At 39.4% G+C, this 11,191-nt stretch overlaps 1 long non-coding RNA gene across 1 annotated transcript in view; it reads right to left on the bottom strand.

Moving 5' to 3' along the window:
* Positions 1–8,557: 8,557 nt before the first annotated feature.
* Positions 8,558–11,191, bottom strand: part of LOC149137444 (uncharacterized) — a 43,487-nt gene continuing 40,853 nt past the window's right edge. The window contains exon 3 of the long non-coding RNA XR_016240868.1: positions 8,558–8,690. This is a non-coding gene — a long non-coding RNA (uncharacterized LOC149137444). The remainder of the gene's footprint in view (positions 8,691–11,191) is intronic.

Raw genomic sequence — 11,191 nt, 5'->3', positions numbered from 1 at the left:
CCTGCATATCAGAATTATTTTGTAATGTAATAAAATTTTAATACCTGACATCTTGTTTTAATAAACTTTCATTGTCAATGTTACATGAATCACTTGAAGCTCTCTCCACACACACACACACCACACAAAATAACTGGCCTCCAAAGGTCTCTGTCCACAGAGTCTCGTAATGTCTTTTTCTTTGGCTCAAAGTATCAGCTTATAATTTCTGGTCTCAACTTCACAGTCTTGTCTTTGAATTATCATCATCATCATCACCTTTTAACATGTCTTCCATGTTCGTATGGATTGGATGGTTTGATAGGATCGAATAGATCAGATGATTGCATTCTACTCCAATGTCTATTTTGACATGGTTTCCACAGCTGGATGCCCAGCCTAATGCCAACCACTTTACAGAGTGGACTGGTCACTTATTTTTTTCATGATACCAGCACTTGTGAGGTCACCATGCAGCCTTCATGATAAAGGTTGCCTTTGACTGCGGCTACAGTAAGAAGAGGTGTAGATTTAGACTAAGAGATGAGGGGTTAAAGTGTGACGGAAGAACTACCTTGGAAACACATAACATTTGCAGAGAGAAAGGAATATTTCTAACCATGATAAAGTAAAATCATTTTAAAGTAGTGTTCCAGGTAAGTAACATTCCTCCTATATTCATCATCATCATCATCATCGTTTAACGTCCACTTTCCATGCTGGCATGGGTTGGATGGTTTGACTGGGGTCTGGGAAGCCAGGAGGCTGCACCGGGCTCCAGTCTGAGCTGGCATGGTTTCTACAGCTGGATGCCCTTCCTAACACCAACCACTCTGAGAGTGTAGTGGGTGCTTTTTATGTGCCATCAGCACGGGGAACCAGTTGGGCGGCACTGGCATCGACCCCCGCACAAATGGTGCTTATTACGTGCCACCAGCACGGGTGCCAGTCAGGTGGCACTGGCTACGACTATGATTTTGATTTCACTTGACTCAACAGGTCTTCTCAAGCACATCTTATCACCCAATGGTTAAAGGGTACTTTTAAATGGGCCAATTATGCGACACTGGCATCAGCCATGGCTGAGATCTTATAGCTGTAAATGTGACTGATTAAGAAGCTTGCTTCCCAACTATGGAGTCTTTTGGTGTTAATGTACCATTTCTTTATAATTGAGTATCACAGTACCAAAGCTGTTACACACCACTGATTACAATGCGCTTCCCATTCTGTCTTAATTGTGCCATTCTTTTCCATCTGGATCCAAATTGTTTGACCAAATCATCATCTGATCATTATGAAGGCCTTTTCTGATTTCTTGGATACCATTTGGCAACTGCATGGCTCCACCTGTTGTATGTGAACCTTGCATCATGTCTGACTCAGCAGAACTTAGGCTTTCGGTACTCTGCGATCACATTGTTTACTCCACTCCATTCCCTAATTATCTCATTCTGAATATGTTCTCTTAATCTGATCGTTACCAGCATCACCTTACTCACCTGTGCCAGTGGAGCGCTAAGAGCACCATCCGAGCGTGATCGTTGCCAGAGCAGCTGTCTGGCTTCCGTGCCAGTGGCACATAAATAGCACCATTTGAGCGTGATCGTTACCAGCATCGCCTTACTGGCACGTGAAGAAACATTCGAGCGAGGTCGTTGCCAGTGCTGCTGGACTGGCTCCTGTGCAGGTGGCACGTAAAATACACCATTTTGAGCGTGGTCATTGCCAGAACCACCTGACTGGCCCTCGTGCCAGTGGCACGTAAAAGCACCCACTACACTCTTGGAGTGGTTGGCATTAGGAAGGGCATCCAGCTGTAGAAACTTTGCCAGATCAGATTGGAGCCTGGTGTAGCCATCCGGTTCACCAGTCCTCAGTCAAATCGTCCAACGCATGCTAGCATAGAAAGCAGATGTTAAACAACGATGATGATGACTGATATTCCTAGCATGGCCTTTTGCATCAGAGCCAATCAATGTTCTATTTCTTCACAATGTGACCAAGAAATCGTATTTCTTTAAGGGAGTATTTTTGGTTAAACTGAAAATCAAAAATTTTAGTTGCTTTTAAGGAATCAGACAAATTCACATTGGGTTTGCTTTGTGTCTTGCCACAAATGATGATGGCTTTGATGTTTGTATATTTTTCGTTTAGCATTTAAACCCGCTATGTTGGGCCAATGTACTCTACCTGTTTTATGTTCAAACTGGCCAGATTCAGCCTTTCACACCTACCGGACAATGTCATTCTAATAAACATACATCAACAAATTTTTGATGCTACAAGATAATGCAGGATTAATTCAAAGCAATATGAATAAGATCTCCTCCAATGCCCCCTCCTCCTCTCAAAAGATGTTTTTTGTGTCATGCAAGATACTTGGTGACCCTGTCAGTGCAGGTGCCACATAAAAAGCACTAAGTCCACTCTACTGAGTGGTTGGCGTTTGGAAGGGCATCCAGTTGTAAAAATCCTGCCAAAACAGAGAAGTCTAGTGTAGGCTTCTTCTTGACCAGCTCCTGTCAAATCATCCCACCCATACCAGCATGGAAGGCAGACGTTAAATGATGATGACGGGGTGGGTGGAGGCTGACATTATTCCAGCAGTAAAACTGACGTACAAGGGATTACCAGGATCTATATGCAATGGTTGTATCAGATGTTATGAACTCCAATAATCTATAACTAAACAGGTGATGGTGTGATATAAAAAGCACCCAGCACACTCTGTAAAGTGGTTGGCATTAGGAAGGGCTGCAAGCCATAAAAACCAGGCAAAAACAGACAACAGTACCTGCCAAAGCTTACAAGTAAGGGTTGAATGGTTTGGGAGAATCCTTTGTGCCACAGGGTGGCCTCCTGTACCAGTGTAAGCTTTGGCAGGTTGCCATTCTTAATGCCAACCGCCTTGCCCTGCTTATCGAGTGCTTTCCATGTGCCACTGGCACTAATACAATTTGGGTGTTGGACAAAATGTCTCTTCCAATCTCAAATCCCATTGAAGCCAACTTTACCTTTCATTCTTTCAGGGTTGATAAAGTACCAGTTGAATACTGGGCTTAATCTAATCAACTAGACACCTCAAAATTTCTAGCCTTGTACCTATTACAGAAAGAATTATTATGGCAGTGGTTGTAGGAAATTTTGCTGTGAACGTTTTTGCCTAAAATTCGCCATAAGACATTTCATTTTAAATAGCTTCATCACGTTTTCTTAATGTTTGACATTGAATAAAGACTTGCCTATTTAATGCTTTTATAAAGAAATTTTATCAATCATTTTTATTTTATTTAAAAAAATGCTGTTCTATATTTAAGAGATGAGGAATTATTTACATTATTTACATTTGACGGATATTTGTTCTCATCTTGTTTGTTGTTAACACAACATTTCGGCTGATATAGCCTCCAGCCTTCATCAGGTATCTTGGGGAAATTTCAAACCTGGGTTCTCATTCTTAAGGTATTTTTCGATATTATTATTCAGGTCTGAGTTCGATTCCAGGCAGTGACCTGAATAATAATAATAATAATAATAATGACATCAGAAAACACCTTAGGACTGAGAACCCAGGTTCGAAATTTCCCCAAAACACCTGATGAAGGCTGGAGGGTATATCAGCCGAAACGTTGTGTTAACAAACAAGTTGAGGACAAATATCAGTCAAATGTAAATAATGTAAACAAAATGCTACTGTAATACACTTTATCACTGTCCATACAATGAATTTGTGTTGCAGTGAATTTTCCAGATCCAGAAAGCAGCAATCTGGCAGAATTATTAATGCTGGATAAAATGCTAAGCAACCTTTCTTCCAGCTATTTATATTCCAAGTTCAAATTCCAGAAAGGCCGACTTTGCCTTTCATCGTTTTGGACTTGATGAAATAAATTCCAGTTGAGAACTTTGGGAGTGATGTAATCGACTATGCCCCTCCCCTCAAAATTGCTGGCCTAAATCTGAAATTATGATTCTTTTTATGAACTTATATGATATCACATAAGATTACAAGTTGTGAGTTTATAACAATAAAAATATGCAGGAGTGGGTGTGTAATTAAGAAGATCACAGGTTCAATCCCACTGCAAGGTAACTTGAGAAAGTGTCTTCTACAGCCACAGGCTGACCAAAGCCATGTGAGTGGATTTGGTAGATGAAAACTGAAAGAGGCCTGTCAGGTGTGTGTGTGTGTATATATATATATATATATATATATATATTGATAGAAAAGACAACAAAAGAAAGAAAGAGACCTCGATATTATGTAAATAGAGGAATTTATCTGTAAAAATATGTGACACTTATTCGGTAGCCATGATACAACTCCGAGTTTTGGATGCCGGGGTGGGAACCCACGCCAAACATCTCTTCAGTTTACATTATTTACATTATCTACATTTGACGGATATTCGTCCTCATCTTGTTTGTTGTTAACACAACGTTTCGGCTGATATACCCTCCAGCCTTCGTCAGGTGTCTTGGGGAAATTTCGAACCTGGGTTCTCATTCCTATCGAAGGCTGGAGGGAATATCACCCGAAACGTTGTGTTAACAACAAACAAGATGAAGACGAATATCCGTCAAATGTAAATAATGTAAATAATGTAAATAATTCCTCATCTCTTAAATATAGAACTGTATTATCTCTTCAGTTATCCGGCCATTGAAAATTCCTAGGAAAATGACTGTTAAACAAAGGGAAATTACTGTGTGGTTGACCGTTATTAAGACAATAGAGCTATTAGAATGACCGTAAAGTAAGGGGAGGGAGTAAAAAAGTCCATAGTATTCGCGTAAGCGCACCAATCAGTACATGCACCTATATGTATATACTCATCCTTCCCTTACTTAGTGGTCATTCTAATAGCTCTTTTGTCTTAATAACGGTCAATTACACAGTAATTTCCCTTTGTTTAACGGTCATTTTCATAGGAATTTTCAATGGCCAGATAACTGAAGAGATGGCGGCATCCGAAACTCTTGAGTTTTATCATGGCTACTGAATAATTGTCACATATTTTTACAGATATATATATATATATATATATATTGGGCCTCACCGAGGCGATGACTACATTGGGCCTCACCGAGGCGATGACTACTGACCGAGACCTTTGGAAATGTGCTGTGCGTGAGAAGACCTTGCAAGCCAAGTAAGATCGTTGCCAGTGCCCATGGACTGGTTCTTGTGCAGGTGGCACATGAGATGCACCATTTTGAGCGTGGCCGTTGCCAGTACCGCCTGACTGGCTCCCGTAGGATTTTCGAGCAAGATCGTTGCCAGTGCCCCTGGACTGGCTTGTGCGGGTGGCACATAAAAGACACCATTTCGAGCGTGGCCGTTTTCGTGCGGGTGACACGTAAAAGCACCCACTACACTCTCTGAGTGGTTGGCGTTAGGAAGGGCATCCAGCTGTAGAAACTCTGCCAAATTAGACTGGAGCCTGGTGTTGCCATCCGGTTTCACCAGTCCTCAGTCAAATCGTCCAACCCATGCTAGCATGGAAAGCGGACGTTAAACGATGATGATGATGATATATCATTATAGATATAGGGCATGGAATTGTCAATTAATTAATAAAGTAATAATTAATAATTCTGCCAAGTAGTTCGGTATGCAAAAAACCATTATCAGTAAAACTTTTATAATTATAAAACATAATTTAGGGATCAGCAAAAGTTGCTTCACCAACATACCGAAAATTTAGAAATAGCAGTTAAACTACTAATTCTACTACTACAATATATCTCCAACAGATAGCGATATTCATGACTCACATAGGTAAAAGAAGAGAAATAACAAACCTTTCGTTAGTTAATCATGGACGCGTTTCGGGATCAGAATTTTGTAAAAATTCACTTCCACTCTTCAGCATGATATTCTAGATTATAAATTTGAAAATGCTAATAAACCTATGTACATTCGACCATGCGACATTGAACATCACATAAGAGAACCAGCATCTTCAAATTCATGAATTTATATTTTTTCTCGCGAATTGTTTGTCCCTGTATATATATATATATATATATATATATATACATACATACAGGGACAAACAATTCGCGAGAAAAAATATAAATCCTTGGAAATTAATTTGCTAAGATATTAATTTTGTTATCATCTGAAATGACTTTAAAAAAATGATAATAACAGAATTTATAATATAAGCTATCACAGGCCCAAGAAAAGCATTTAATAGCTGCAGGATTAAAATTAATCAAAGGACGTACTAAGTATGTCTACCTGCTGGAAATAACAGTCAAAACTCTTATTTAAATCACCAAAAATACACTGATGGTAACTATAGAAATCAACCGAAAGCAGATTAGGTTAATAAAATCTCTTAATATACATTTAAGTATAAGGACTCACATGGACCAGTTTCTGTACTGGCAAAATAAATAAATTAATTTAAATTAAATTACCTCAACATCTTCAGTATGTGTTACCAAGAAGAGAAAACTTCAACTACCTGTATCGAAATCTGAGCTGAAGACATTGAGGAGGTAATTTAAATTAATTGCTAGACCAGTAGTGTCTTGTGTTCTTCAGCAAAACACTTCACTTTGCTCCAGTCCATTCAGCTGTAAATGTGTCACCCTGCAACAGACTAACCTTCGGGGAAATGTTGGCCTACTCGACCAGCCAGTGGGGTGGCATCATTTGTGAAATTCATTGTGACTGATGATGTATAACATTATCCAATAGTCTGGTCAGCCACGTGGTCACAATTTCACTTTTCCTAAACACCAGTTGAATAAAGTGATAGTATGTTGTCAACTTAATGTGACAGTCCCATAAAAGGGAAGAATGCTACTGTTATTTAGCCCTAGGAAACACCGTTTCCTGCTGGACTTGACACATTTCCTCTGTCCTTATGTTTTCAAAGGGGAGATAAACACCTCCACCCAGCAAAACCAACAGTGTTTCCTAGGGCTAAATAACAGTAGCATTCTTCCTTTTATGGAATATTAAGTTGACAACATACTATCACTTTATCATGCTGCTACAGCATACATCTCTCAAAGATTTAGAAATATATTATTTCTAATTTGAAAGGAAGGCAATGTATTTCAACAGGAATATGGTAAGAAAAGGATTCTTCACCTGTGGAACATCATGCAAACCAACAAATGTTTAAGGGCTGTAGAGGACTTGCAAGAAATAGCAGCCTTCAACTTTCTCTCAAATATAATGATTATAGTAATGACTAATCCACTAACGATATAGTAAAACTAAAGACTACATTCACCTGAGGGTAACTGGGGAGAATCCCAGCTCACTAAAACAACAACAACTGAGTCTACTTTCCACACACGTGTGTGTGTGTGTGTGTGTGTGTATTCCTCAGTTCTCTTGCAGTGGACAGTGGTAATGATAGGGTTTTTTTATTCTTCCATCCCTAGGAGAAACCAACAAGTTTCCTCTATGCAGTTGCTCGACTTGCAAGAAATAGCAGCCTTCTCCAAGATCATCATCATGTAATGTCTGTTTTCCATGCTGGCATGGGTTGAACAATTTGACAGGAGCTGGCCAGACTCCAATTGCCTGTCGTGGCATGGTGTCTACAGCTAGATGCCCTCCTCCTCATGCCAACCACTTTACAGAGTCCAATGAGTGCTTTTTACGTGGCACCACAACTCTTAAAATTGTTTCACTCTCAGCTCAAATATTGGTAACTGACAATAGAACTTGTTGAACAGTTAAAGTCTTCAGTGCATTGTTGTACCATTCAAAACTTTACATTCTTTACAAACAATACACAATGCTTCAAGTGAACTACAATACTCTCCTATCTTCAAAGCATGTCGTACCAATATCACTCCATCCAGAAATAGAGATCTTCTTAAATTCCACCAAACAAGTGACCACAATGGGAGCTGATTTTACTCTGGGAAGAACAAATGGAGGAATTGTTGAGAGAAAGCTTGCTTAATACCAGGATCTGGTGGAGCAGTGCAGAAACCGGGGCTGGCACATTGCAAAGCAATTGAAGTAAGCCCTGGGGTTTTGTGGGGCAGTCACTCTACTCTGACTGTGCTTAGAGTTTCTATTGCAGCAAACAGGGCCATAAATTCCATCAGCAAAGCTTCAGAGAAGGTCCAAAGAGGTCAATACTGATTCCTGGGGGTTGATGGAACTATTCAAGGGGTTGATAAATGCCTGGAAACTGCACATCTACTTATTATTATTATTTATTTTCTTGTACATGCCTGGGGTCGATGGTCTAAAACGTTTGGGGACACCTGCTTTAAAAAGAGAAGACAGTGGTTTGTTAGTGAGATGCAAGAAGGGATTTAATCCACCCCAGCTGGATCAACTTGGAGGGAGCCTGGTGTTAAAAAAGACCCCCAGAAACATCACTAATGATGCATCTCAGAGCATCCGTGAGATGTAACTTGGAATTGGAAGTAGGCTTTAACATAGAAGCTGGAATGAAATTTGATGTCTTTGAAATGCTCTCAAAAAATAATCACTGCTTTAATAATAATAATGGAAAAAAACCCCAATTGTTTTGTTGCAAATACTGACCAAATGGTGGGAAAAGATATAAAGAACAAGTCTGGTAGGTAAGTGTTAAGGTTCTTTATTGCAATATCTCTGTACAATATTAATCCAAATTGCTCCAAAACTGTAGAAGATTCTTTCACCCTTTTCATGCCAACCTACCTGAGACAGTTCCTGGTTCTATGCTACATACTTCCTGTTTAAAATGATTTAAATTAAAAATTTCCATTAAAATTTCATGTTAATCTATGTTCCAAAATACCAGTTTAAAAATGATGAAGTAATTTTACTAAATTCTTCACCATTGTTTTCAGAATTAATTGAAACAACGTTAGTGTGTGTCAACGAAAATATGGTAATAAAAGGGTTAAAGTAATTTAAATTAAAACCATCTTCCACCAACATTTCACATTAATTTATGTTCCAAACACCAGTTTAATTAGGACAAAGGTATTTTACTAAATTTTTCATTATTTTCAAAATTAATTGAAACATAGACAATGCATTTCAACAGAAATATGATAACAAAAGTGTCACCTTCCTCAAACCTTTATTCAAGTCCATGGCTAAATTTTATTCCAGATAAACCTCAAAGCCACAGGACTCAGTAAATCTCTCCAACTTGCCATGCTTCAACCACAGGAAGGCGGCATTATTCTGCTTTTATGAAAGTTTTATTTATAAACCTAAACAAAACCCCAAAAAACCTCAACTAATTTTTAAAATTTCATTTCAGTAAATATGAGAAACCTCACACTCAACGTTTGTATCGTAACAAAACAGTGAAAACGGAGTTACCTCCCTTGTCCCAGTATTTGAATATTTGCCGTTAACTCCTGTCTTTTTCTCGTCATACAATGATAATTATTATTACTGTTAATTAGCATTAAAAATGCTCGTCGTCGTCGTCGTTTAACGTCCGCTTTCCATGCTAGCATGGGTTGGACGATTTGACTGAGGACTGGTGAAACCAGATGGCTACACCAAGCTCCAATCTGATTTGGCAGAGTTTCTACAGCTGGATGCCCTTCCTAACGCCAACCACTCTGAGAGTGTAGTGGGTGCTTTTACGTGCCACCGGCACAAAGGCCAGTCAGGCAGTACTGGCAATGGCCACGCTCAAAATGGTGTATTTTATGTGCCACCCGCACAAGAGCCAGTCCAGGGGCACTGGCAACGATCTCTCTCGAAAGTCCTTATACATGCCGCGGGCACAAGTGCCAGAAAGGCGACGCTGGGCACAGGTGCCTTCACGATTTCGCTTTCCCCAATACGTCTTCACAAGCTGAGTTTCGTGTCTAATGAAGGAGACGACGTTGGCATGGGTGCCAGTTGTCGAATTTAACTCGATTTCGATTTTGATTTCAGTTGCCTCAACCGGTCTTCGCAAGTGGAGTTTTGCGTCCAATTTATCTCGATTTCAATTTCACTTACCTCAACATGTCTTCACAAGTGGAGTTTAGTGTCCAATGAAGGAAGGTACGCATAAATGGACTGGTTGAGGCCTTAGATTTAGGTCTCACTTGGCTTTCCGAGCCTTCTCACGCACAGCATATTTCCAAAGGTCTCGGTCAGAAGTCATCGCCTCGGTGAGGCCCAATGTTCGAAGGTCGTGCCTCACCACCTCATCCCAGGTCTTCCTGGACCTACCTTTTCCCTCCTATTCTAGTAGAGGATGAGGCATCATCGCACAAAACACTAACCTTAGCCCTCATCCCTGTCTTTCACTGCTAAACCCAACATTAAACCATGATCAACACTTGCAATAAGCCTTCATCTTCAATACTGATCCTGTTTAATCTCTACCCTCCCCATCACCACAAAGCCTAACCCCTAGTTCAAACTTTGATCTCTTACCTAACTATTCTCTTGTATTAAATATGTTATTACTACCTTCATTATTATTTTCATGCAGATGACATCTCTGATTAATTTATTTTTCATTCTATATATATATATATATATGAGCCTGGTGTAGCCATCTGGTTTCACCAGTCCTCAGTCAAATCGTCCAACCCATGCTAGCATGGAAAGCGGACGTTAAATGACGACGATATATTATATATATATATATATATATATATATATATATATATATATATAATATATATATATATATATATATATATCTTCCTCCCTGTCTCTTGTTGCTCACCTATTTTCTACTTCCTCCCCTTTTTTCTCCCTCTACCACTCTTTCTCCTTACCCCTTGCTGGTCACATGTGTCCAGCTACTAATTCTTTTCTTCCTTGGCTATCACCAAGCACGCATACGAACATACTTCGTCCCGCTTCCTTCCAGTTTGTTGCTTCACAGCGTTCAATATACACATAATTTTTCACGTCTGGCCATATAGCCTTTTCCGTTTGTTTTCCTGTTTTGTTTTTTTGTCCGCCACTACATTCCTCCATGATACAAATTTAATTTGTGGTCCGTGGGAAGAGCCATTTTAACGATGCGTCTTGCCCTAACTCTTCGAAACGCCAATGTTAGAATGGGGGCAGCTGATGAAGGAAATGTTCTCTATGTGGCCTGTGTGTTTTCTGTACTCTGGTTATTATTTTTTTGTTTACGTTTTTTTTGCAACGTCCTGTACCCAGATATGCACCTATATATACAGGTAGATGTAGATATGCACATACATGTACGTATATATGCATATACTCATTTATTATTCGTATATATATATATATATA

This window comes from Octopus bimaculoides, chromosome 1 (genome assembly GCF_046866305.1).
Source record: "Octopus bimaculoides isolate indiv1 chromosome 1, ASM4686630v1, whole genome shotgun sequence".
NCBI classification, from domain to species: Eukaryota; Metazoa; Mollusca; class Cephalopoda; order Octopoda; family Octopodidae; genus Octopus; species Octopus bimaculoides.
The sequence above is the reverse complement of the archived record's forward strand: the minus strand, read 5'-3'. Positions and strand labels throughout refer to the sequence as shown.